We start from the raw sequence: 22,733 nt of genomic DNA, 5'->3' as shown, positions 1-22,733 counted from the left end.
TTAGGACATTAGGACATTAGGCAGTATTATTAATAGCAAGAGCTTGGTGGCGCAACCAACCGCCCCGTTCCAAAGGAAACACTCATAACATCCATCCATCCATCCATCCATCCATCCATACAAAGGTATTGATGATCGGAGGTTAGTGCACAATAACTTCCAACTTAGACAGAGAAATTAGAAGACCGATTTCATCGACATAATCCGCAGTTACATCCAATGCAACTAGTAACGTTGCACTTGAAGGGGCGAGCAGTCCATAAGGTGATATCATCCGAGTAGATTGCGATGCTTATCGTATATTTACCCGGGTCAGGTAAACCGTGAGACATGCCTGTAAGCTCATAGTTTAAAAAGAGCTACGATAAAACACGGCCCTTGAAACTCTGCAATTGACAGGGCGAGGTTTCCTTGTCACAAGGCCCCAGTGCATACCTTCATCGTTCTGTCTGCTTAGTAGTCGGCAACATACGCAGGTGTGCGATCTCCAAATCCATCCCATCTGAGGGCTTCGAGCACAGTCACATGTGGAAAGGAGTCAGAGGTTTCCTGGATGTTCAGAAAGAGGATTTACGCGAGAAGGCAATTGTAACTTGCCGACTACACCGATGCCGCAAAGTATACCCAATAGAGTGTGATGCGTAATAATTTCGGTAAACAATCACCCATAATTTATGGAACGAAATAATTCCTGCGACGTATATCAGTGAGACGTTCACTTACCAAGCGTTCTTCCAACTTTCCACAATGAGATGAGGGAGAGATGGAACGATAACACTTAAGAGGAGGCTTTAGCTAAACTCCGATGCCGCCTGTTCAAATACATGTAATACGCAGAAATGCTTTCCTGAGATAGCCCCAGACCAGATCTTAATAAAATTTGTTGGATTTGAGAAAAAGAAAAGTTAGATTATAGTGACTGTTTATAGCAAAATTGTTATTTAGGGCCTTAATTTTTATAAAGATTGCCGCAAATTGATATGTTTGAAAACAACAGAACAACGTTTACAAATCTATAATTCTGCAACAAAGACAGATACAGCCGTTCTGTAAATTGCATCCGTTAGAACATCAAACGAAGGCAAACTTATTATATTCATTCTTATCCTGTGGGAATTTGTCACAATGTTCACAAAGGTTTCGCAAAAGCTTTACTTACATATTAGTAGTGCATTTAAGAGCCACTTAAGCTGCATAAATTTTGACCGCCTTCATAGTACTATTAAAGGCATGCTAGGAAGTTGTGATATCGCATCTCACTGCTGAGCTACAGAGTTGTAAGCTGGATGGATTTTCTCAATGTTTTCGATTTAAACAATATATGTAAAAAAAATCGATGGCGTAAATAACAAAATTACTTCCAACAGTCACTAGACGTTAAATTTTCGTTTACATTCAATAGACCTTAAATACTTATATATAACTCATGTAACTATATTGTTGGGTCCTGAAAACGCCTCTTTGTGATATTTTCCCCTTCACTTGCTCAGTGACCGCAATTTGTTCAACATCTTAAAAGCTTATTAGTGTACTTCTATGCACCTATCACTAATTAAATTCAAACTTCGAACTGCTGTTGTGCCTCAAAGCAGGAAGATTACCTCTTTTGGGGAGAATAGGCTACAAGAAAACAAAACTAAAAGAACAGGATTCAATCAGAAAACAGAAAGAGGTAGAGTGAAGAATAACGTTGCTTAGGATAATATATTTTTAATTTAAACGCGGCGCTCATTCAATTCTGAGACAATGTCTTCTGGAAGTGAAAACGAGCAAACCGTATTCCAATTAGGACCACACGTTCTGGTGCTAATTAGAGAGGGAGGGGGAGGGCTAGAGTGTAAGTTGAGATTCACGCACAAAAAAAGGGAAAATGTCTCTCAGCTGGAATGAATCACGCACAAACTTAAGTAAGAGAACATTTCTTTGGTTATTTTTCAAGCGCACTTAGTGACAAACAGATTACGAAAGAAAAGGAAAGCAGCAGCAACACTGAAACGAAGGTAAGTATTCGACGTGCTCGACAAGTTCGATAAAAAAAGGGAGATCCGAGAAGTAGGTGAGGCCCCCTAGACTCATCACTCTTAAATCCGTATTTTAAGTATGTTCTCGTCGTTTCCTTTCCTGTATTTTTTTACGTATTTCTTTCTTTCACGGAATGAGGGACACTTCTCACGGAACACAGGTGGACAGCGGAAATCTAATTTGATTAACTGCTGCTACGCGCAGGTATAGCACCTGGGCTCCAAAGCGAGTCCGGACCTCAAGAAAACTTCACATAATTACGAATACCAAGGGGTACTGTTAATTAAGTGCGAAGAGCTTTGAGGGCCAGCATTAACTCGCTCGCCTCGTCGAAAGGTGCCGGTAGATTGGAAAATCTGAAAAATTATATACAAGTGAAGAACGATACGCGTCCGAGAACCTTCTGTGGCCATCGCATTCGTTTTCTGGAACTGGTGCCTGATGAGTGTAAGGCGGCATTCACAACAAGGAGTCGCAGAGATCACGTGAGCAAGTTCGTCGCAAACCGATGGTTGCACTCTGTCTCCTTCTACGATGAGTGACCAATTTTAAGAAGTCGCGCTCAGTGTCTCAGTCAGCTTTGCGACAGCAATCGCAGTTCTCTTGAAACAATCGGCAATGAAGCAATTAGACGTCGGAATTCATTCGCGGTTATTTTACGTGGCAATGGTTCCGCCAGCTACGGAGTTTCCTTTATCTCAGTTTTTTTTTTTTTCTCGAAGGTGAACGCAGACGTGAGCGGCAGCGTTTGCGAGACACTTCGATGTGGCGACAGGCAGGATCGTGCAAGCCGTCTTAAACACCAGTCCCCGCGAGTGGCCACTGAGTTGCCATTCGTGGTAGGTTACGTAGCCTCCGTCAGTAGCCGGCGCGGGTGCCACATTACTCCAGGTGTCGCGTCTACTGGCCGGTCATTTCATTCCTAGAGACTGGAGTCAGTACTGGAGTCAGTCAATTTCTATACGCAACGTTCTGCTCAATAGGACTGTTCGATGTCCCCGTTGACTCGGAGTACTAGTGGTGAATCTTGCTACGCGACAATCTAACTTGCGATGTGTACGCTTTATATACGCGCCGACAACCTTCTGTGGCAGCGTAGCCAAAGCACCCGGAGTCGAAGCGCACTTTTTTTTTCTTTGTAGACTATCTGCACGTAGTTTGCGAATGTAAGCAAATGGAACCTGCGTAGCGTAGAACAAACCGTACAATATAATTTTTTTTTCAAGATCTAGCTTAAACCAAATAAAATGCTTGCTTTGGAAAATGATTTCCGTTTCTGTCGTTGTCAGTTTTCTGGCTTTCTGGCGCTCGTGTCTGGTTTTCCTGGGGCTGTAAACCGCCAGCAATACGTCGGCACTACGTGGAGTAGTGACACAAGAGCAGAAGCTCCGTACGTGCGAGTGCGTGTGCGTAGCTTTGGCTGTGCTGCCACAGAAAGTAGTCGTTCGGTGCACATCCGCGGCAAGAAAAAGAGTAAGAGAGCGCGGGTGGCGGTGATACCGCACAGCGAACTGGGTTCGCGTGAAACGTGCAAACGTGTCCTCCGCACAGCACCTTGCAATACGCACGCGCCTCTCATTCAGTTCTACAGCCTGAAGGTAAGGTCGTTCTTAATAGAGTGAAAATCAGACATCCACCTAAATGTAGCTAAGTGCTACAAAGGAAACCCGTACGGGTACCCCGAAAGAAAAGCCTCGCAGTTGAAAGAAAACTTGTCATGGGGCCCGGAACTCGAACCCCGGACCACCGCCTTTCCGGGGCAGCCTCTATACCATCTGAGCTAACCAGGCGGTTAGCAACTTTAAACTGCGAGGCTTTTCTTTTGAGGAACCCGCATCGGTTTCCTCTGTAGCACTTAGCTAAGTTTAGGCGGATGTCTCATCTTCTCTTTATTATTTACTTCTCTCCACCTTGCGCATTTCCGCAGAACTATTACGTCAAGGTCGTTCTTTGTTTAAAATGTCAAGGGCGTTCCCGTTGTTCCAAGTGCCCTCCCCCAAACTCGCAAGGGGTCTTTCGTCAAAACCACGCAATATGATATAAGGTACTTGACGCTGTGTCCTGTGATTGGGGCAGTCACACAAAGATGCGCAACATCGTCTCTGGAGTGTGACGTGCTCCACAGCTGCGGTCAGTTTCACGGTTACTCTTGTGTTGTGAAGATAATCTCCCGTAAACGTCAGCCCGAGCCTGACTCTCTTTATGAAACTTTAATGACTTCGCTTTGCATTGGGTGGAATACTGAATCTCAAGTCTGTGTCTAGCGCGAAAAGTAATCTTGGCGATAGTTGGAATTAGCCCAGTGCAAATTGTGAGCTCTTCTGTCATGCCTGGAGAAGACGACACTTATGAGTTGGCGTCGGTACGCGCAAGCTTTCGTTCCATGTCTGCTGGAATTACATACTTAAGATGCAGCATGGAAATGTGTGGAGTGCTCCTTCTCACGTGATTGTGCAGACATCCCAACTGCATCTGTGCTGAGGTGCTCGTTCCTTCATCCCTTCATTGGATATCATTCCCCTTGCACACTGCTGACCTAAAGTCTGGAAATGCTCTCCACCGCTCATTCATTCATTCCGCTCATTCAGAAGACTTCTTTTCTTGCGAGCGATCTTGAAACGTCGTTTTTCTGATGTCATTAATTAGTCAAAACAAATTGCCTCAATTTTCAGCTTTCCGTATTTGCGTGGACCGCATGTCAAACTGTGCATCGCATTAGAATCCATCATACTGAACCGTTTCCAGTGCGTTACATTTTCCTCAGTTATCTAAGGAAAACCTGGAGGTGAGGCGGAAGCGCTACATCATTAATTTTGCAGGGTTGGCTGTTAAGCGCTTACTTACGCTTCGCCGCTTCCGTCCTCCATTATTCGTTCGTCCGGTCTTTACCACGTGCCGTGTCGATTTCTAGGTGAACAAATACGGGTAGCGGGTCTCAATCACGCCACTTGTGGGTAGGGCATGTTTACGCGTCGGTATAGATAGTGGTGCGTCCAGTAAAGTGTGCTAGGTGTCATATGCCGGAGCAGCTAATTAATTATGAAATTTACGAGGAAACATTTAGACTAGTGTGTGCACGCTCAGATAAACATATCCTCCAGTGACATTCCAGTTGAAGAAGTCACCGAACTTTATTCTGCAAGCCAGTGAAAAGAAAGAAAGGGGTGAATCGGGTTGTATAAGGTAGCTAGGGTAGGTATTCTGGGTGTGAGGTAGCAAAGCAGGTCGAAAGGTATTCACTAGCCCACAATGGGCGAAGTCGAAGCCGGAAGGGAAAGTGGAAAGGGCGGAAGGAAAGGTATAGCACATGATTCTTGCGCATATATGCATAACCGCTTTTACCGCGCTTTCAAAGGCGCGGTAGAAGGGAAAGAAAAATAGAAAGCAGGAAGGGAAAGAAAATTGTAAACGATGAAAGATATCAACAAGACGTGAATCAGGCGCAAATATTTATGCAACCGCGTTTACCGCGCATTCGAAGGTGGTCGCAAAGCTCACTCGTCTTTAAAATGCGCAACAAAGCCCTGTTGGCTTGCTGTGCCCTTGATGCGGTCGAATCCACGGTCCCAATATGTTTGACTGTGGGAACGCTCAGTCGTTCAGTCGGCTTAAATGGGCACGCGAAGCTTCTCTTACATCACCAAAAGAAGGCCAGTAGCTGAAGGAGCGTAGCGTGGTACCTTCGCAATCTCAAGAGTTATGAGGCACTGTTCATTTTGCCGATACGAAAACGGTAGGCATACCAACTGACGCCTACTAATAGTTTGCATAGTGGCCTGGTAAAGCTTATTTATAACCTGTGTTCGAGAGGGGACGGTACACAACTGGCATTCAGGACCGGAATTGCCTTAGTCAAACTAGCACACTATCGATTCGCACCTGCCGCGGTGGCCCAGTGGTAATGGCGTTGTGCTGCAGAGGTCGAGGTCGCGCGTTCGATCCCGGTCTTAGCGGCGCCATATTGGAACGCCATGTGTACTTAGTTAACGGTACACATTACGGAACCCCGCGTGGTCAAAGTTAATCCAGAGTCTCCCATAACACCGCATGTTCATCGTAATCTTGGTTCTGGCACGTATTAAAGTCCCAGAATGTAACGTCCCAGAATGTCTGCTCTCGACTCATACTTGCTACACACAAAAAGAAAGAGTACTACAACGCAAGCTCTGCTCCATTCTAATTCAATATCTTAACAGCCATATCCACAATTATACATATTTCAGCTTTAAGTTGAATGAGTGCCATTATGACGTCGTCGACCTTGCCGTTCCCACCCTGCAGCAATTAGAAAAAAGAACTGTAGGTGAAAAGGCTTATACATATCTAATATTCATTCATTTGAAAATTTAAGCCTACGTTGGAGTTAATACGTTGTCAACCTTACGTGAAAAAAATATAGAAGAGAACATGGTTCGCGTTGTCTACACAGTCGTCTCTGCGGCGCTTCTCACGATCACTGCATAGATTGCCATTCATTAAGGAGAGTTTGATGTCAATCCTGCTGGTACACTAATAATGGCTTGTGGAGAATGAAAGAGCTCATTACACCGAAAAAGAAGGCCGCGTTTCGTTTACATCAGTTAAATGAGCATTCAGTTATCGCTGTCTAGCACCGAGATAGGGAGAGGCTGTATTTAATGAAAACTGCAGATATTTGCCAGGCACTAAGCCTTACACTCTATTCCAGATGAAAACCACGACAAATAAAATAATACATGCAACGCACACAGCATACCAGTAACGTACACAAAGCGCACATCATCATACAACATACTAAATTGAAGCATCTCGCTGAAACCAGCATCTGACAGAAAGGCTAGCAGAAGATTCGCAGCGCACAACCTCTCGCACTTCATACTGCTTTCCTTCGCAGAAAAGGAGTACCAGTAGGGTCCCGTGAATATTCCAAGGCCAACAATTGTCACGAATGTGCTCAAATGGGGAATATTTTGCTTACGCCCAAAAAATGTTTGCTTATATCCCTAAAGATAGAAACAGTGATGAAAAAAAGGGACTCGTCATCCCGGCTCCGCGAAAGTGGATGTCGAGCGACGCTGTTGCAAATAACCATCCCTACAACTACTGAGGAGGGTATGGGATGCCTTATTGATGGTTCGGATGCTTGTTTTGAGCTCGTTCTTTATTGAAACGTGTGCTGGTCTGTGTGTTGCTTGGATGATTTCAATGAATGTATGCACTGTTCGCTTCACTTCGCTAAGCGCTTGTAGCCTCCACGTTAGGATGGTGATGAGCCATTGCATTTTTGCTTGCTCAGGGGCGTATGAACCATTACTGATGATAATTTTTGTTCACAGACGGAAACCAAAAAAAGTGGCTGGGGTTCAACGTGGCTTGAAACTAGTTATACGAGCGAAAGCTCTGTTAGGCATGGTTACACACGGTTCTTCAGTGCTTCCTCCCGGCGAGCTGTACCCCGGCAGGGTGTTCATACTCAGTCTGGCGCCTGCGGCGAAGAGTTGACGCGCTCGCACCGGCGCGTGCTTCATTCACGGCGAGAATGAGCGACCGAGCGCCGGCGAAGCAGCTGTTAAACCTTCGCCTAGTCACGTGGTACAAAGCGGCGAAGCTCGAGCACGCGCAGCTGCGACGCCTTTCTGTAGCGGATCACGTAACGTGACGTCACGCCTTCACACTTGCACGGCGCCGGCTGAAGGTGAAACGCGCACCGAGATTGACCTTGGGAGTTGTTTCTCGGGAAGTGGAGCTTTAGCTCCAGAATGCCGAACACCGAGAGGATAACAGCTTCCCCGTAAAAACATACTGACCAATCACTTCGTCGTTTCCGTAATACGTGCGTTGCTTTCTGTTATTAAATGTCCCATTGTTAGTTTGGGACCAACTAGGTGAAGCAAGCGTTACCTTACTACATAAATGTAGGAGAAACTTTCGTATTAAGCTTGACCATCTGGTTTTCCATAGAGTGTTTCGCCACCCTGGCGTTTTCATTACATCATCGACGGGTGCAGAACTCGCAGGTATCCGCGCTGCTCTGGAGTTTATTGTTCACAAATAATCAGATTCGTGGTCCATCTTATGTGACTCAAAGGCAGCTCTTGAGGGTCTGATCTCCCCTTTCAACCATGGACCAAATGTGCAATTAGTCGCAGACATCCGACTACTCCACCATCACGCAATCAACAAGGGACACAACATCATCTACCAGTGGATACCGAGTCACTGCGGAATTTCAGGAAATGACAGTGCGGATGACGCTGCCCGGTCGGCTCATGAGGGTGCCCAGATTATACCCATACCACTGTCAAGAACAGATGCAGCCACAAGACTTCGCTCCCTCGCCCGCGCGCTTACACAGAATCTGTGGAACACCAGTGAATTCACGAACGCACGTCTCCACAGATTGCATCCACGTCTGCAACTCCGCTTACCACCAGGGTTGCCACGAGTGGAAGCAACACTTCTGTGCCGCCTGTGGCTCGGCGTGGCATTCACGAACTCCTGTTCATTCCGCAATGGAATGGCCGACAGCCCTGCTTGTGACACCTGCGGCTGCGAGGAGACGATTGAGCACCTCCTTTGTGACTGTCCCCGTTACAAAGTGCCAAGAAAAGTGCCCGTGACCGCTGTCGAAAAACTGGACAATCGCCCCTTTACAGAGGAAAAAGCTCTAGGACATTGGTCCAGACGGGCTTCGGCACTCAAGGCCTTAAGGGCTTTGCTGAAGTTTTTATGAACATGCGAATTGTGCGACCACCTTTGAATGTTGTAGCGCGTAGTTTCGCGTTACTGTGTGAATTTTCTGGTTTCCATTTTTTTCCTCTTCTTCTTCTTTCTCCTTTCATTCCCTTTACCCCTTTCCCCACCACAGGGTAGCCAGCCGGTACTTACACTGGCTAACCTCCCTGTCTTTCCTCTCTGTCTCCTCCTCCTGGCGTTTTCATGCACAGCTTCCACTTGGTATGAAACCTCCGCGGTCTGACAAGAGAAACCCAGCCAACACGCGACCAGTATCAGGAGAAATAGCCGCTGGGCCCTGGCAGGCGACGAATTGAGTATAAAAACAAAAAGAAAAGTCGCTCGATGCTCACTATTTGACAAACATTCCGCGGGGCCGAGCTATACCGCGCGAAAGAACGCAATAACGGAAAAAGAGGGCCAACCGCCTCGCTCCGAGGCATCCCGACGCAGGCTGCGGTGTCAACGGCCCGCCACCTACTCGGCCGTGGCGGCCCGGAGCGAAGAATGCCGCCGCGCGTTTCGGGCCCGGCGGTGCGGACGGTAGCCGCGGAGCGGCGCGGCGTCTCGCTCCGGCAGGCGCGCTTCGGGACGCTCGGTTTGTCGGAGCGGCCACTCGCTCAACGACGGGTCCTGCGAGCGCGCGCGAGCGCGGATTCCCGAGTGAAGTGCGAATTTCCTTTTGGGAGGGAGGCGTGCCTTCTCGTGGACGGGCCGATAGCCGGCGCCGGGACGTTTTTCGCGGGACCCTTGCCCCGGAAACGGGACTGCCAGCTCCTGTGAGTGTCGCACGGTGTCCTAAATTTTACCTCGCTTTTCTCTTTCTGCTTCTTCTCGATTACTGCGCTATATCAAAGTGTTTTTTTTTCTTGTGCTGGGTCGCTGATTTCGATGACTTGCTTTCGCTTCGCCCTGTAGGCATACACTTTGTCGTCGACTATTTAGTGTCTGTACCCTCTTTGATATTACCTTGTCACCTCTTCTTACGACGATTCCTTTTCCCATTACTATTTGAGCGTTATTGCCGTTCGAGAGAACGGACTAGGGAAAAAGTCGCGTCGGGAGGAAACGATACGCATAGATCAACAGGCTATTCCGACCTGACAATAGTGACTATTCACAGCGGCATCATTTAGCGCAAGTGCATACGTTCGCGGTGTTTGTGAGAACTATAGAAACAATGTAGGGGATAAAGGAGAAAAAGTATATCAAATAAAGAAAAATCATGGGAATATGTAATAGCACGTTCAAATTGTACAAGTTAAGCCAGGTGTTGCTTTACTGATAAATTCACACAATAAATTATGATAGTTGGCTTTTTATGTATATATAACCGAAAAATAAAACATTTTCAGAAGTTATAGCAAAACCAGGCAGCACATATGAATAAGAAATGCAGGCATCAAACCAAAATTAAAGAAAGCGTAATGTCCTGCAAAAGACATTGATGCTCATCCGTTTGATTCATTAGAGTCGCCTGTTACGAGCTCTTCGCATGATGTAGGCAGCGGCAGGAGGCATGACATTGTTTATAATCGTATAACTGAAGCTCAATTCATGAAGACTGACTTTGTTTTTCTCTGCTCGATGTCTTTCTCCGTGCAAATTGAATATACCAAAAGGAAATGTTCGCAGTTTCATAACTTATTTAGCTTGAACCTGGACTGCTTATCACCTATATCCAAGAGGCGCTGGAGGGGATTAGCGATTCTTTTTTACCTCGCATACTGAGCCTATATTACTTGACAAGATTGATGATGATTTATTTAGTTTGTTCAAATGACGAAACAAATAACTTATTTTTTCATAGGAATACAATAACTCCTTTTTGGATGCTGCTAAGGTGATCTCCCGCGATTTTAAATAAATATTTTAATAAAATTATTTGGGAGGAAACAGACACTCATGTCGCTTCAACGTTGCGCCATTCTTACGTGAGTTGCGAATGTTTCACTCTTTGAAGGTATTTGGTTCTTGTGCATTTTTTCTACTGGCTATATATAAGAAAATTTTTTTTTACCTTATTGAGGAACAGAGAGGCAAGACATATTTGTTGTGCGGAAAGACTTCCTCTTGGGTCTCACAATCTCGGTTCATCCTAACTTTGCCAAAGAATTCGCCATCAGTACGTGACGTTGACAAGTTATGGAGCAAACAATTTTTTTAAACTTTTCTTTCCACAGGTCAGCTTTCAGAGACATCTTTCCGCTAAACAGGGCTGCAGCTCCATCCTAATCTTGTGGCTCGTGGGCTACACAGAGTGGAGCGGTGTTGCTAAAATAGTGAGAAGCTCGCTAAATTTTGGGAGTTTTTAGTCAACCTAACTGCAACTTTTCCTGCTTGGAGCCTTGGCGACCTTGGTGGATTTTAGTGACCTAAACAGCGAGTAAACTGCCATGGTAAGATGTCTCCAGAAACTTTAGGGTGAAGTAAATACCTCTTCCTCATTTTATCCCAAAAAATTTGCGCCTACATTTGTTGCTATTTCTAAAGGCGCACCGAAGAGGCAGCTGTTCTAAGCCAGGGCACAATCTGGATATATGATACTCTTCTTGTGTTCAGGTTGTTAACTCGGCAATGCTGTAGCTTTAGAAAGCTATATTTTAAAAAAATAGTAAGGAAGATGTTTAGGAAGAATGAAAACATAAAAAAGAAACATTCCGATCAAGTATTCATCAGCACTATTACCACTTGACTAATTTTCGCTGGAAATAGAGTGTTGCTGGTCGCCACCTGATAACTTAGTCAAAAAATTTAAAAGGGAACGGCTACCGAAAAAGTTCCCAAAGCTGAAGCGGAGGTAGATCAGCCAAGCATTTCGCTTATGAAGGCAAAATGAATGTTGAAAGTCAAGTGATAATAGAAGTTATATGCGAACAATATAGGAAGTGGTAATGAGACAACCAGTGCAAGTTATCAGGTCGAGTCGCTAACGAAGCGGTAACGTTTCAGAGAAGGCCTGTCACCTGGATTCCAGGGCCCAACTACACTCTCTCACAGCAAGAGAACGCTAACAAACCCTGTATTTTTTTCTGGTGTGTTTAATTCAATGTTTTGCTCTTGTGTTACGGTCTACTAGATTTTCCACTTCGATGCTCCGTCTACTGCTTATGCTAAGCCCTCTACAACTGTACCGAGCTCACTCTAAACTTTATATAAAACAATGTCGCGCTTTCACATTTGTATCAGCTAAAGTGTTCGGTTTGCTTCCTTACCTCTTTGCATTTACCCTGCAGGAACCCTTGTTTGTCTGTTTATTGTTGTTTTGAGATAAGCGAGCTTAACTATGGTTAGAAGCATCTGATGCGCAAGCAACGTAACGCTTAGCTGGAAAGCCGGTGTACTTGTACCCACGAGAAAAAAAAATGGCGTGAGATGCAGGAATGAGCGAAGAAATTAATATTACGCCAAGTGATATGTCACTCAAACAACATACAACTTCCCTTTGGTAGCTGAAAGCTTTGGTAGCTTTGGTAGCTGAAATGAAATGTTACCAGGTCATTTAGAAAATTTCGCAATAACGACTGCCATTGCGACAGACTGCTCGCAGTGGAAGAAGTATCTGGTATTGGCATTTTCTCCACCGCTGAAAACGGGTCAGTCTCAATTAAGCTTCGGGACTCCTTATCCCTGTTTCTTCCTGAAGTTCTGGCGATCGCCTGAAGCCTGACGCGAGTTTAATTAATCTATATCTACAGTTGTCAAGATAACGAAATGTTTACCCTATGTTTATCGCCCGCCGCAAATAGTGGTACTCACCTCTTACGGCCATTTCGTTTTCTTGTGCCTGCTCACGTGAATTTTATAGTAGTAGTTTGGGTGCTTTCCCGTAAGTGCTTATTTCTGAACGATATGGCTGAAAGTACGGCGAGAGCTGTCCTCAGTCGCCCTGTTCTGTCATTACACCCTGCGTCAACTTACGAAACTGCTGTTAGAGTCAGGAGACCTGAAGTTATTCGAGACTTTTTGAACACAGCTATAGAGAATTTCACTGTGTCGACAGCTCCTGCTCCCTAGAGGGAAACGTTCATTTCACGCCAGTAAAACTTAAGTACTTTTCATACGATTACGCTGTCGGACATCAGCCTTCAACTTTTTATCGTCACCCTTCCCCCCCCCTTCCCCCCGTCTGCCCGATATGCGGAGAAGATGAGACAATCGATCGCGTTTTCTTATTCCGTCACCGTTTTGTTCTTCTTTGAGGAAAAGATATGCTAGAATCACGGCTCAGAAATTTTGGTATGCATTTTTACATTTGGGATATTCTTTCTCTGTGAGCGTTTCTCTTGACCGTTGCAATACAGGTGCCTAAGTTTTCTTAGCCGCGGAGGAACTTTTTAGTTGTTTCAGGCAGTATTATTTTTAATTAATTTCTTCTCGAAACTTTTTTGTTGGTTTTAGTAATAAATTACTTTTTTTTCTAATAACATCCGAATATTGGTCAATAATTCCTAGCGGTGGCTCCGTGTCATCAGGTAGAGAAAGCAAAACAAGACGAAACGAAATGAAACGGTGTTGCCTCACACAGACTTTCATGTGAGATTTTCATGCAATGTTTTTGGTTGCTTGACTAGGCCTAGTAACGTGTTAAATCTCGTGATTATCTACATTCTATCAAATGTGGTATGATTTCGTGGCCGCGTGGCTAAAAATAATAAGAAATTCAGTTAATTGTTCTTGCAGAGTATGACAGCTTTAACTAATAAATGAAATGTATTTCGCCTAGTTTTTACTATTTAACATTTTTCTACCCACTATACTTTCTCGCCAGTGATATCTAATAGATATAAAGAAATCTGTGCTTCTGGCACTGCTTATTATTTTCTTGCCGGAAATGTAGGACGCCATGAATGAAAAGCCATGCTCATTTCTGCTGTCAAGTCGTTCTATATACAGGGACAAGTGCGACATATAAAAAATCGCATCGCCTTGAAAAGAACGCACAAAAAAGTGCAGAAATACAACCAACGCAATCATGTTCATTTTAGCAGCTTCTCATTAAATGCAAAAGACAGTAATGGTTCCGCAACTTGGATAGATATTACCGAACATTTCAATTACACTTTCAAAAAGTGTCAGTGCACGGTTGGAGCACCCCTCAAGAATCTCCACCTTACCTCTCCGTTTCATTAAATAATAAGGTACGCATTAAGCCACTGTCAGCTAACAACACGAGAAATTATTTTTCAGCTTCCCAGTGCGATCACTGTCGCAATTGTTGCTTCCGCCAACAGGTACCAGTGCGTTGCAGCGCTAAGAAGTACGAGAAGAAAAAAAGAGAGAAAAGAGAAAGGAAGCTATTGCAAGAAATAACATCAAAAAGCAAAAAGAAAATAAGCCTTCTGAGTTTCCCTTTAAATGCTTCCGGTTTTGCTTGCTCCGCGCATCCAGTATCCACGTGCTTCACTGAAACGTTCAGAACACAGTATAGGTTTGTTGTATTCCCTAGCTTCACTTCTATGAAATCCGAACAGTGTTTTCTTTTTGTTCCGGTAACGTTAACGAGGTATTGCTCCTTGCGTGGCACTTTCTTTTCCGCAGGTGTGTTCTAGCGCAAACCCTAATTTAAGAATAAAACAACAACTAAAAAGAAAGCTACGCCGAGCTACGACTTATCCTGATATAATGAGGTGGTGTACGAAAGCTGCTCGACACCACAGGTACGCCGGCTTTCCGCACCATCAACTTTAGCGAACTAGCGCGAAAGCGTGACTACAGTAGCACTAAAGCTCCCTCCCCGAAATCGCAAAATTATAGCAAGGTTGCTTTTCGTTTTTTATAGCTGAGCCAACGGATCAGGACGTCGCATTTCTTCCTCAAAGCCCAACAGCTCCAGAACCCAGCGCACCTGTTCAAAGCGGCGCGTTCAGCCCTGTGCGATGCGGTCAACGGGCTCCGTCTAGAATATGCGCGAATCTTTCCAGACGACACCGAAAGGGTGTTCTTGCTTGCTCCTATGCTACTCAACGTTGGCTGCCAACCTACGTTGTTCACGGCGAGGCGGGCGCGAAGCCTGGTGCAACGACGTTTTCACAAGTGATACCACAAGGGGAACTTGCATTTATTTCGCTGACCTATCGCAGGTGCAATCATCACTATGTATGATCACGTTTGCTTGACAGCGATCAACAGAAAAGAAAGCCCAATTTCATCTGCCTTCTTGCTGGGCTGAGCTCGTTCTGCAGTCGGCGTAACATTGGGGTTATGCTAGAAGCATAATGATGATAATGAATGATGATCACGATGCTGCTGCTGTTGATGATGCCAAAAGTGGAGGAGGAAGATAATTTGCCCTACCCAGATGTACTGAGGCAACAACATCAACGACAAGCTTTGTCTACTGTTCTCAACGTGCCATCAGCGTCACTGGGTGGTCGTCGACCTGATTCCTTCGTCTGTCGTGATCCCACACCGTGATCGAACCTTCACTACGCTCTCGCCGCTGACGCCATCATCACCGAATAGTCGGACATGACCGTCGCCATTCTCGTCGGCACAGTCAATGTCTCCGTGCCCCGGCTAGAGCACGTTTTCGCACTCTTATTTTACGTCGCGGGCCCTCTACCGTTACATTCACTATAACGGCAGCGCAAATGAGAAAGGAACACCGAGATGATAAAGACACAGGACAAGCACCGAACTAACAACTGCAGTTGTTACTTCAGCTCTTCTCCTGCGTGTTTCCCCTTCTCGGTGGTGCCGTCTCATTTGCACTGCCGTTATAATGAATATGTGCCAACGACACCGTGGTGCCAACTCGCCCATTCTCGGATACTGTAGCGAATTTTTTTTTCACGTAGGATTTACAAAGGCGTCGTCGGCCTTTCATGATGTCATCGCAATCATATAGCCGACAAGCCCCTTGAGTTAGATCCTAGGTGTTGGTCTTCACCAAGGTGATCTTCACCAATCGCTCTGGAAGGAGCATTGTAATATTGACGTTTTCACGTGACAGCCGCAGCAGCAAAATGCGCGATAATCCCATCGCTGGAGTATCATGAGGCGAGTTTCGGCGCGTTAGCTCTTTTGCTACCGATTGTGACCGCACCCTGATGGCCCGTTCTCGCTGGCTTTTCACCGCGTCATTTAACACCGTCTTTTATGACATGTGCCTTCACAAATTCAGAAAAAAGTTACGCGATTTACTGTCAGTTACCACTCACTTTTTTTTTCAGCCACGCTTGTGTTTGTATTACGGCGGTAGTGACACAACATACAACTCTAAGCGATGAAGTGAAAAAAAGATTTTCTAAAGTGAGGGAGATTAAATGTGCAACGCGGAACGTTAATCGCTTAAGAAGAAGCTTTAGCTTGGGGGCTCCTATCTAAACACATGTAAAAGGAGAATTCGTTTTCCCCGGCAACCACTGCACCAAATTTGACGAGGTTTGTTGCATTTAAAAGAAAAACTTAATATCTAGCGACTGCTGGTTTCGAATTTTTGAGCTATGTTTTCAATATTTTATTAAAAATTAGAAAAAATCGAACATTTTCAAAATATGAAACTATCAAGTTTACAGCTCTGTAACTCAACAATGACAAATGATAATACAATTCTGTGAATTTCACTAATAGTACATCAAAAGCAGACAAAATTGATATGTTACACATGAATATAAAGAAATTTAGTAATATGGAAATACAGCTTTTGCAGAACCCTCGTAACCAACCTAACAAATTGATGTAAGATGTGAAATGACATATGGAATTTGTGTAATTTGAATGATCTAATGGATACCGTTTACAGAACCGCGATATCTGTTTTTGATGCAGAGCTATGAATTTGTAAACTTCGTGCTTGTATTTTTTTTTTCAGACGGTCGCATATTTGAAAATATTTTAAACAAAATTCAAGCCCTAAGTCAAAATTCCGCTTCCAACAGTCGCTAGAATTGAACTTTCTCTCTCCAATTCAACAAATTTCATTAAAATCCGCGGCACGGACAGTGACGGCCCAACACCCCGCAACCCTCAGGGAAGGGGGAAGGACTGCGGCGGAGGCGTTGGAGAAGACGGAGGAGGCGACGATGACGAAGAAGCGATAAAAGACGACAGGGATAGACTGGTCACGTACCACGACATACTGACACACTACACGAAACAAAGAGAAGCATACCCACAACCCCACAAACAACTCGACAGGTCTCAAGAAACAGATAGGAGAAGGTTGCAAACCAGAACGTTCCGAAACCCAGTATACTTGTACAGAATAAATTCAACACAATACCCAGACGCGAGCTGCAAGCTCTGCAAACACGAACACGCCGACATGGCACACATCTTATGGAAGTGCACACAGATCAGATCAGTATATGTAGAGGACAAGATAGAACCGGACCTTCTCGAGGAGCGATGGCTAAGCGCTCTGACTGGCTCGGAACTACACGACCAATTATGGGCTATCCAGCGGGCCCGGGCAGCGGCGGAAAGGCTATGCCTCACCGCACATAATGCCCGGGTGGCCGGAGCCCGGGCTGGCAACCTCGCAGGTCCTTTTCCCATTAAAGTTTTTTCCGTCCGTCCGTCCGTCCGTCCGTCCGTCCGTCCGTTTTTGCGTTTTGCATGCATTTGAATAGGCCGCGTCGGAGTTGGACACGAACTAAAGCTTCCTCTTGAAGCAAATTCTTCATCCCGCTTCACATAGCTTCCAGCTATAGGTGGAAAGTCTTGGCAAATATTCCCACCTACCTGTACAGAGTGGCGTTTCAGACATTTTAATGTTTTTACTTTTTGAATGCACATAAAAATACCAGAAGTCTTGTTTCAGCTGGGTAAAACCACTGTTATACGGAGCAGCGTTCGACATACCTGTACCTGTTACCCAGAAAACTTTCTCAAACATCTACTTGGAACCATGTTTTAGTATACGGGCGATTGTCCTTCATCACAGAAACACAGCTCTGAATCATTAATATATGTATTTAAAGAATAAGAAATCGCGAATTGTGGAACACCGTTTGATATAAAATGCTAATTTTATGTGAAACGCCGGTCATTTCCGGTAATGGCGCGAACGATACTTTCAAATACTTTCCAGTTACACCTGAAGCCTAAGGGGCACGAGATTAGGAGTGTAATGAATGCAGGATTGCTGCATGTCTTTGCAGACCTTTCTACTCTGTTCTTTATAGGTAGCTCAATGCTTTTATTATTTTTTTTCGTGGTGGGATGGAGAATGAAGGGAAGAGATCTTTGTTTAACATCGGTGAAAAGTTAGAAATCTAGTCCTTAAATGTCTCCATTGGAAGGTGATATATTTCGGCTGTGATAATTGTCTTTAGGATTGGACTTTAAGGAGGCAGTTGGACGAAGAAATATTTTATAAATACATGTCCAAGAAGTAAGCACCGCGCATTAGACAGCGTAATGAGTGCATCGTTGAAAATCAAGTGACAAATGTTTTCTCGATGAGGTATTGTAATTTGAAAAACCGCAAGTGGGGCATAGTCTAATTAGTTTGTTCCACACGAACGCTACCAGTTCAATAGTCAGTAGTCGTGGCTAGCACTCTTCTAATCAGATGTTTAGTGGATTGAGTACTTTAAGAAAGCTTCTACGCGGTTTCCTCTCTTGCGTCTTTCGTCTTCTTCTCTATCTGCTGAGCTGACTACACATTCGATCGCGCCCTTTTATGTTGATACGACGATACTGATCGATCAGTTTTTCATCAAGGTGCGCAAACTACAGTTAAGAAATAAACGCATAGAAAACAGAATTCGTAGCATCCCCTTATTAATGCTTCGTCCCTTCCCGCATAATTGGTGCATAAAACTTGCACCACTCAAGCTTCCTGGCGCGGCTAATTTGTGCTTATGCTGGCTGGAACATCAGGCTAAATTGAACTTTGCAATCTCTTCAAATTCACACATTATTGTTTGCGATAATGTTCAATGTTGTGACTTCAAAGATTGTTCAACTACAATTATGAAAGCGTTCAAATCGGATAAAATGCATGTTAGGAGTACATATATTCGGCTTCAAAATTTCAAGTGATATTCGGACTTCAGCTTAGGTTTATTGCAAATAATAACGTTACAAATGCGGAATGTGCGTACATACAGAGGGAGGTCCTAGAGTCAACAGACTGTGCGAGGGACCTTCCGTTAGTATTGACTGAAACCCTAAATATATATCATCAATGCGTACCTCCAAAAAACAGTATCGCTGGAGTCCCTAGCTAACACGAAAGACATTTATACTGCCACAAAACAAATATTGTCACAATGGTAACCTGTGGACTGATTACGTCACTCACCAAGTGCGCGGCCTCTGCGTAACAATCTGTTGCTAGCTGACTTTCCCCATCTGCAGGTATCGGCTCCGAAATATGTACATTCGCCGACAAAAGTGGTATACTCCACGCAGTCCACGCAGCGGGAGCCGGAGCAACGGCCAACTGCATCGCAACGCCATCTACAGGCGGCATCTGGGATCGCGACAGCCAATGGGTGCCCTTTATTGTCGGCAGACATGATCCCAGATGCTGCCTGTAGATGGCGTTGCGATGCAGTTTGCCGTTGCTCCGGCTCCCACTGCGTGGACTGCGTGGAGTATACCACTTTTGTCGGCGCCTGTACTTTTGTTTTTGTTTTCACCTGACGTACTTAAAATTCTGCAATGTGTTGTAAATATGCAATGTAAACATTACAAAGTATTTATTTTCGTAAACTTATGTTAAATCTTTCTTATACCGTAGCGAAATATTTTCCATAATTCTCTGTTGCATCCAGTGGTGCGAAGGCGAAGGAGCGAAACAGTTACAGAGGCACTTAGGTCTCCTTACGTACGTTGAATACGATAGCGTTCCGATTCTTCCGAGCAATGCTTTTCACTTGGTCATGTGCTAGAATTGGGCAAAGACAATTTCGGCAGTGGGTCAGGTCGGTTTCGAACGTGGGTCAACTCAATTTTCGAATTGTACACAGTCGATTCCTTGGGCGTGCGCCACCCAAACCTTGCATGTGGGCCAAGTCAATTTTGGGATTGGGCCAGATGTGTTTTCAAAGGAGGTCAACTCAATCTTCGAATTGGGCAAAGTAAATTATTTGGGTGTGGGCTACGGCGTCCGCCACGTTCCAGCGCCGGGAACGTGGCGTCCTCACTTGGTCACGTGGGTTTTGGTACCATGGGACGGTAACGCCGGACACTCGCCGGATTTTTCGCTTCACGGGGCATATATAATACTTTCGCATTAACAAGAAAGTTGGTGCGCGTACCCCAACATTGAGACCGTTACCACGCTCGGGCATGCAAGTCCAGGTCACAGCGAGATCAGAATCAACGGCTCGTACCGGATTGTTTCAAAAGCGACGAATCGGTTGTCTGAATTGTGTGACTTAAGGAGGATAAGCAGTGCGGTCGGCGGCATGGAGTATAGTACAATAATTACGAAAGAGAACTGTGGCGCTGGTGCTTACGGGAGCTGCAAGCGGGGCAGTTCAGCCCGCACGGAAATCGTGGAAAGTACGCGCATTTGCCTAAACTTCATCCTTATTGCTTCAAACGGCTTAGTGACTTCAAAACTCGTCAATTTCAACAATGTACCACGTAATAAATAGTGAAACAAACATTATTAAACTGTCCGACGGGCAGGATTCCAACGCAAGACCTCTAGCACAGAAGCCCGATATTGAAACCATTAGGGCACGGACGCGTGCATCGACAAGAGCTGCAGAATGCCCTTATGAATTTCTCGCGAGCAAGCCAGAGCGTTGAGGCGCTTGGTGCGTTTCGTTTTGGCTGCCTCGACAAGCTGAAACGCTGCAATTAGTAGCGATTATGCGTGTTCGCAGAGTCCTCTGCACTTGGAAGAGTATAGATTGCTCTGGACTTTAGGACAACGAAGGCAGATAAAGCGTAATAAACAAAACCACAAGAACGTCGGAATCCACAAGCATGAAGACCAGACGATACGATGCACTATCCGTCATTTCGATGGTGGCTGAGCGATCGCAGCGCCAGAGTGCTCTCTAGTAATTATCGTAGGAAAGTTTGTGGTCGACGGCTGCGTCGGACAGCTTTCCCTCATTCCATTAGCACCTCGACGAATCGATTTCGGCACAGTGTAGTTGGCTGCCAAGGCTGACGCTATAACTTTTTTTTTTTCTTGTTATCTCCGTTTGAGGAAATGTTGGTGGTGCCTGTTAGACGGCGCCGGCTACACCTCGCACTTCATGCAACCGAAGAGTGCAGCCAGCTAACTATACTGACGTCTCGACAATCGCAGCATTTCTAGAGTTCGTGCGCGCGCGCACACACACACACGCACACACACACAGACATGCACACACTCAACATAAATACGCAAAATAAAAACTGTTGCCCCTAATGAGGGACGGCATTCGCATTTCAGCATTTTGTGAACTGCACCTCATCGCTTCTTACTGAATATCGGGACACCTCTGTGCCCACAAATAAATGAAAGTAAGAAACGACATCCGAACCATTACAGCGAAGCATCCAGTATTAGATAAACTTTGCCTTGTTGGTGTTTCGGCTGCGTCCATGCAGGAGCGAGTGGTTGGTTTACCGATATCTTACTACAGTAGAGAACACAGAAAGAAGCATAGGAAAGATCCTTGCTTAGTTTTCGTGTTGCAATGTCCCCGTATTGGAAAGTGTGATACATCGTGTTAGTGACGGCTCTCTACCAATACTCGCGTATTACGTGCACGACAAAACCTACATTTGTGTCTGGTGCTGGTGAACAGTGGTGTATTATCATGAAAGTACAAAATGACCTTGAAAGATAAAAATGGCTTGAGCTTAAACGTTTCGCATACGGCTATTCGTCACCGATGGCTTAATGTAGTAGGACTCGACTGTTCCAAGTGGTATCGAGAAAGGGGGGGGGGGGGTGAAGAAGTGTGGACATCCTGCTTTTGCTTTGTCTAGTTGCATTGTTTATCCACATTTGCAACGTCAAAAGGATTTGCTCGGGCGGAGCTATTTCAGGCAGGCCTTTGGAAGGCCAGGCCCGCCTGTACACGAAACACAATCATCATCATCATCATTATCATCGTCGTCGTCGTCGTAGTCGTCGTCGTCGTCGTCGTCGTCGTCGCACTTTCAAATAGCTCCAAGAGAACATGCTGTGTCGTACTCCAAGTATTTTCATTAAATACGATGTAGCCTCACAGATGTTATGTAATATAGGGCAAAGGGCATCAGTTTTGGTTCTGGCATCGCAGTGGAGTAGATGTGAACGACATAGCAAGAAGCATAAGAACCGCAATTTATTGTCGTGGAAAAATGCCAAACCTTATATGAAGAAACAACCAAAAAGTAAAGGAGGATAGGATGCCCTTTTCTGCCCGGTCGTGTCTCCATATGGTTTTGTGTCTTTTGCACGATAATAACTCCGAACCAACCGGCCCCGCAAAAGGGAGTGATAGCATCGTCATGGCCGATAGTCGTCATACTTCTGGAACCAGATAATTTTACACAAACAAATAGACAAACAAACAGACATCCAGAAACAAAAAAAAATGCTACGCATTCTTTCTTCGAAAGCAAACGGCGCTGACGCAGTTGCATTAGATGAGCTATTTACATACGGCACTACGAAAGAGCACGGCTGTACGGCGAAACGTTATGAGAAATACCGTCAAGGTTCGTCTCAGTAAACGCCGTCGAAGTCCCCCAGTAAATGGCTCCGGCGAACCCAAACTCTCCGACGTTACGAACGCGTACGCGACTGTTCACGCGCTCTACTCAACAGATGCGTGCACGTCCTGCCGCTGACAGTCGGGCGTGCTGTCGCCCAAGCACTTCACCTTTTGTTGCCGTCTTGTCATCGTTTGAAGAGCACGCAGTTTGTGACAGTGCCTGCGACGTCGTCGCTGAGGACGCTGCGGAACATCGACGCATTTCGACGGTTTGCCGATTCGAGCGCGATTCCTACAGTATCTATCTATCTATCTATCTATCTATCTATCTATCTATCTATCTATCTATCTATCTATCTATCTATCTATCTATCTATCTATCTATCTATC

At 45.2% G+C, this 22,733-nt stretch overlaps 1 protein-coding gene across 1 annotated transcript in view; it reads left to right on the top strand.

Moving 5' to 3' along the window:
* The first annotated feature begins 9,070 nt into the window (after positions 1-9,070).
* The window catches only part of LOC126518048 (QRFP-like peptide receptor), a 104,121-nt gene continuing 90,458 nt past the window's right edge, over positions 9,071-22,733 (top strand). The window contains exon 1 of the mRNA XM_050167904.3: positions 9,071-9,515. The gene's annotated coding sequence lies outside the window, so the exon portion shown is untranslated. The remainder of the gene's footprint in view (positions 9,516-22,733) is intronic.

Source organism: Dermacentor andersoni, chromosome 11 (assembly GCF_023375885.2).
Source record: "Dermacentor andersoni chromosome 11, qqDerAnde1_hic_scaffold, whole genome shotgun sequence".
In the NCBI taxonomy this organism is placed as follows: domain Eukaryota; kingdom Metazoa; phylum Arthropoda; class Arachnida; order Ixodida; family Ixodidae; genus Dermacentor; species Dermacentor andersoni.
The sequence above is the reverse complement of the archived record's forward strand: the minus strand, read 5'-3'. Positions and strand labels throughout refer to the sequence as shown.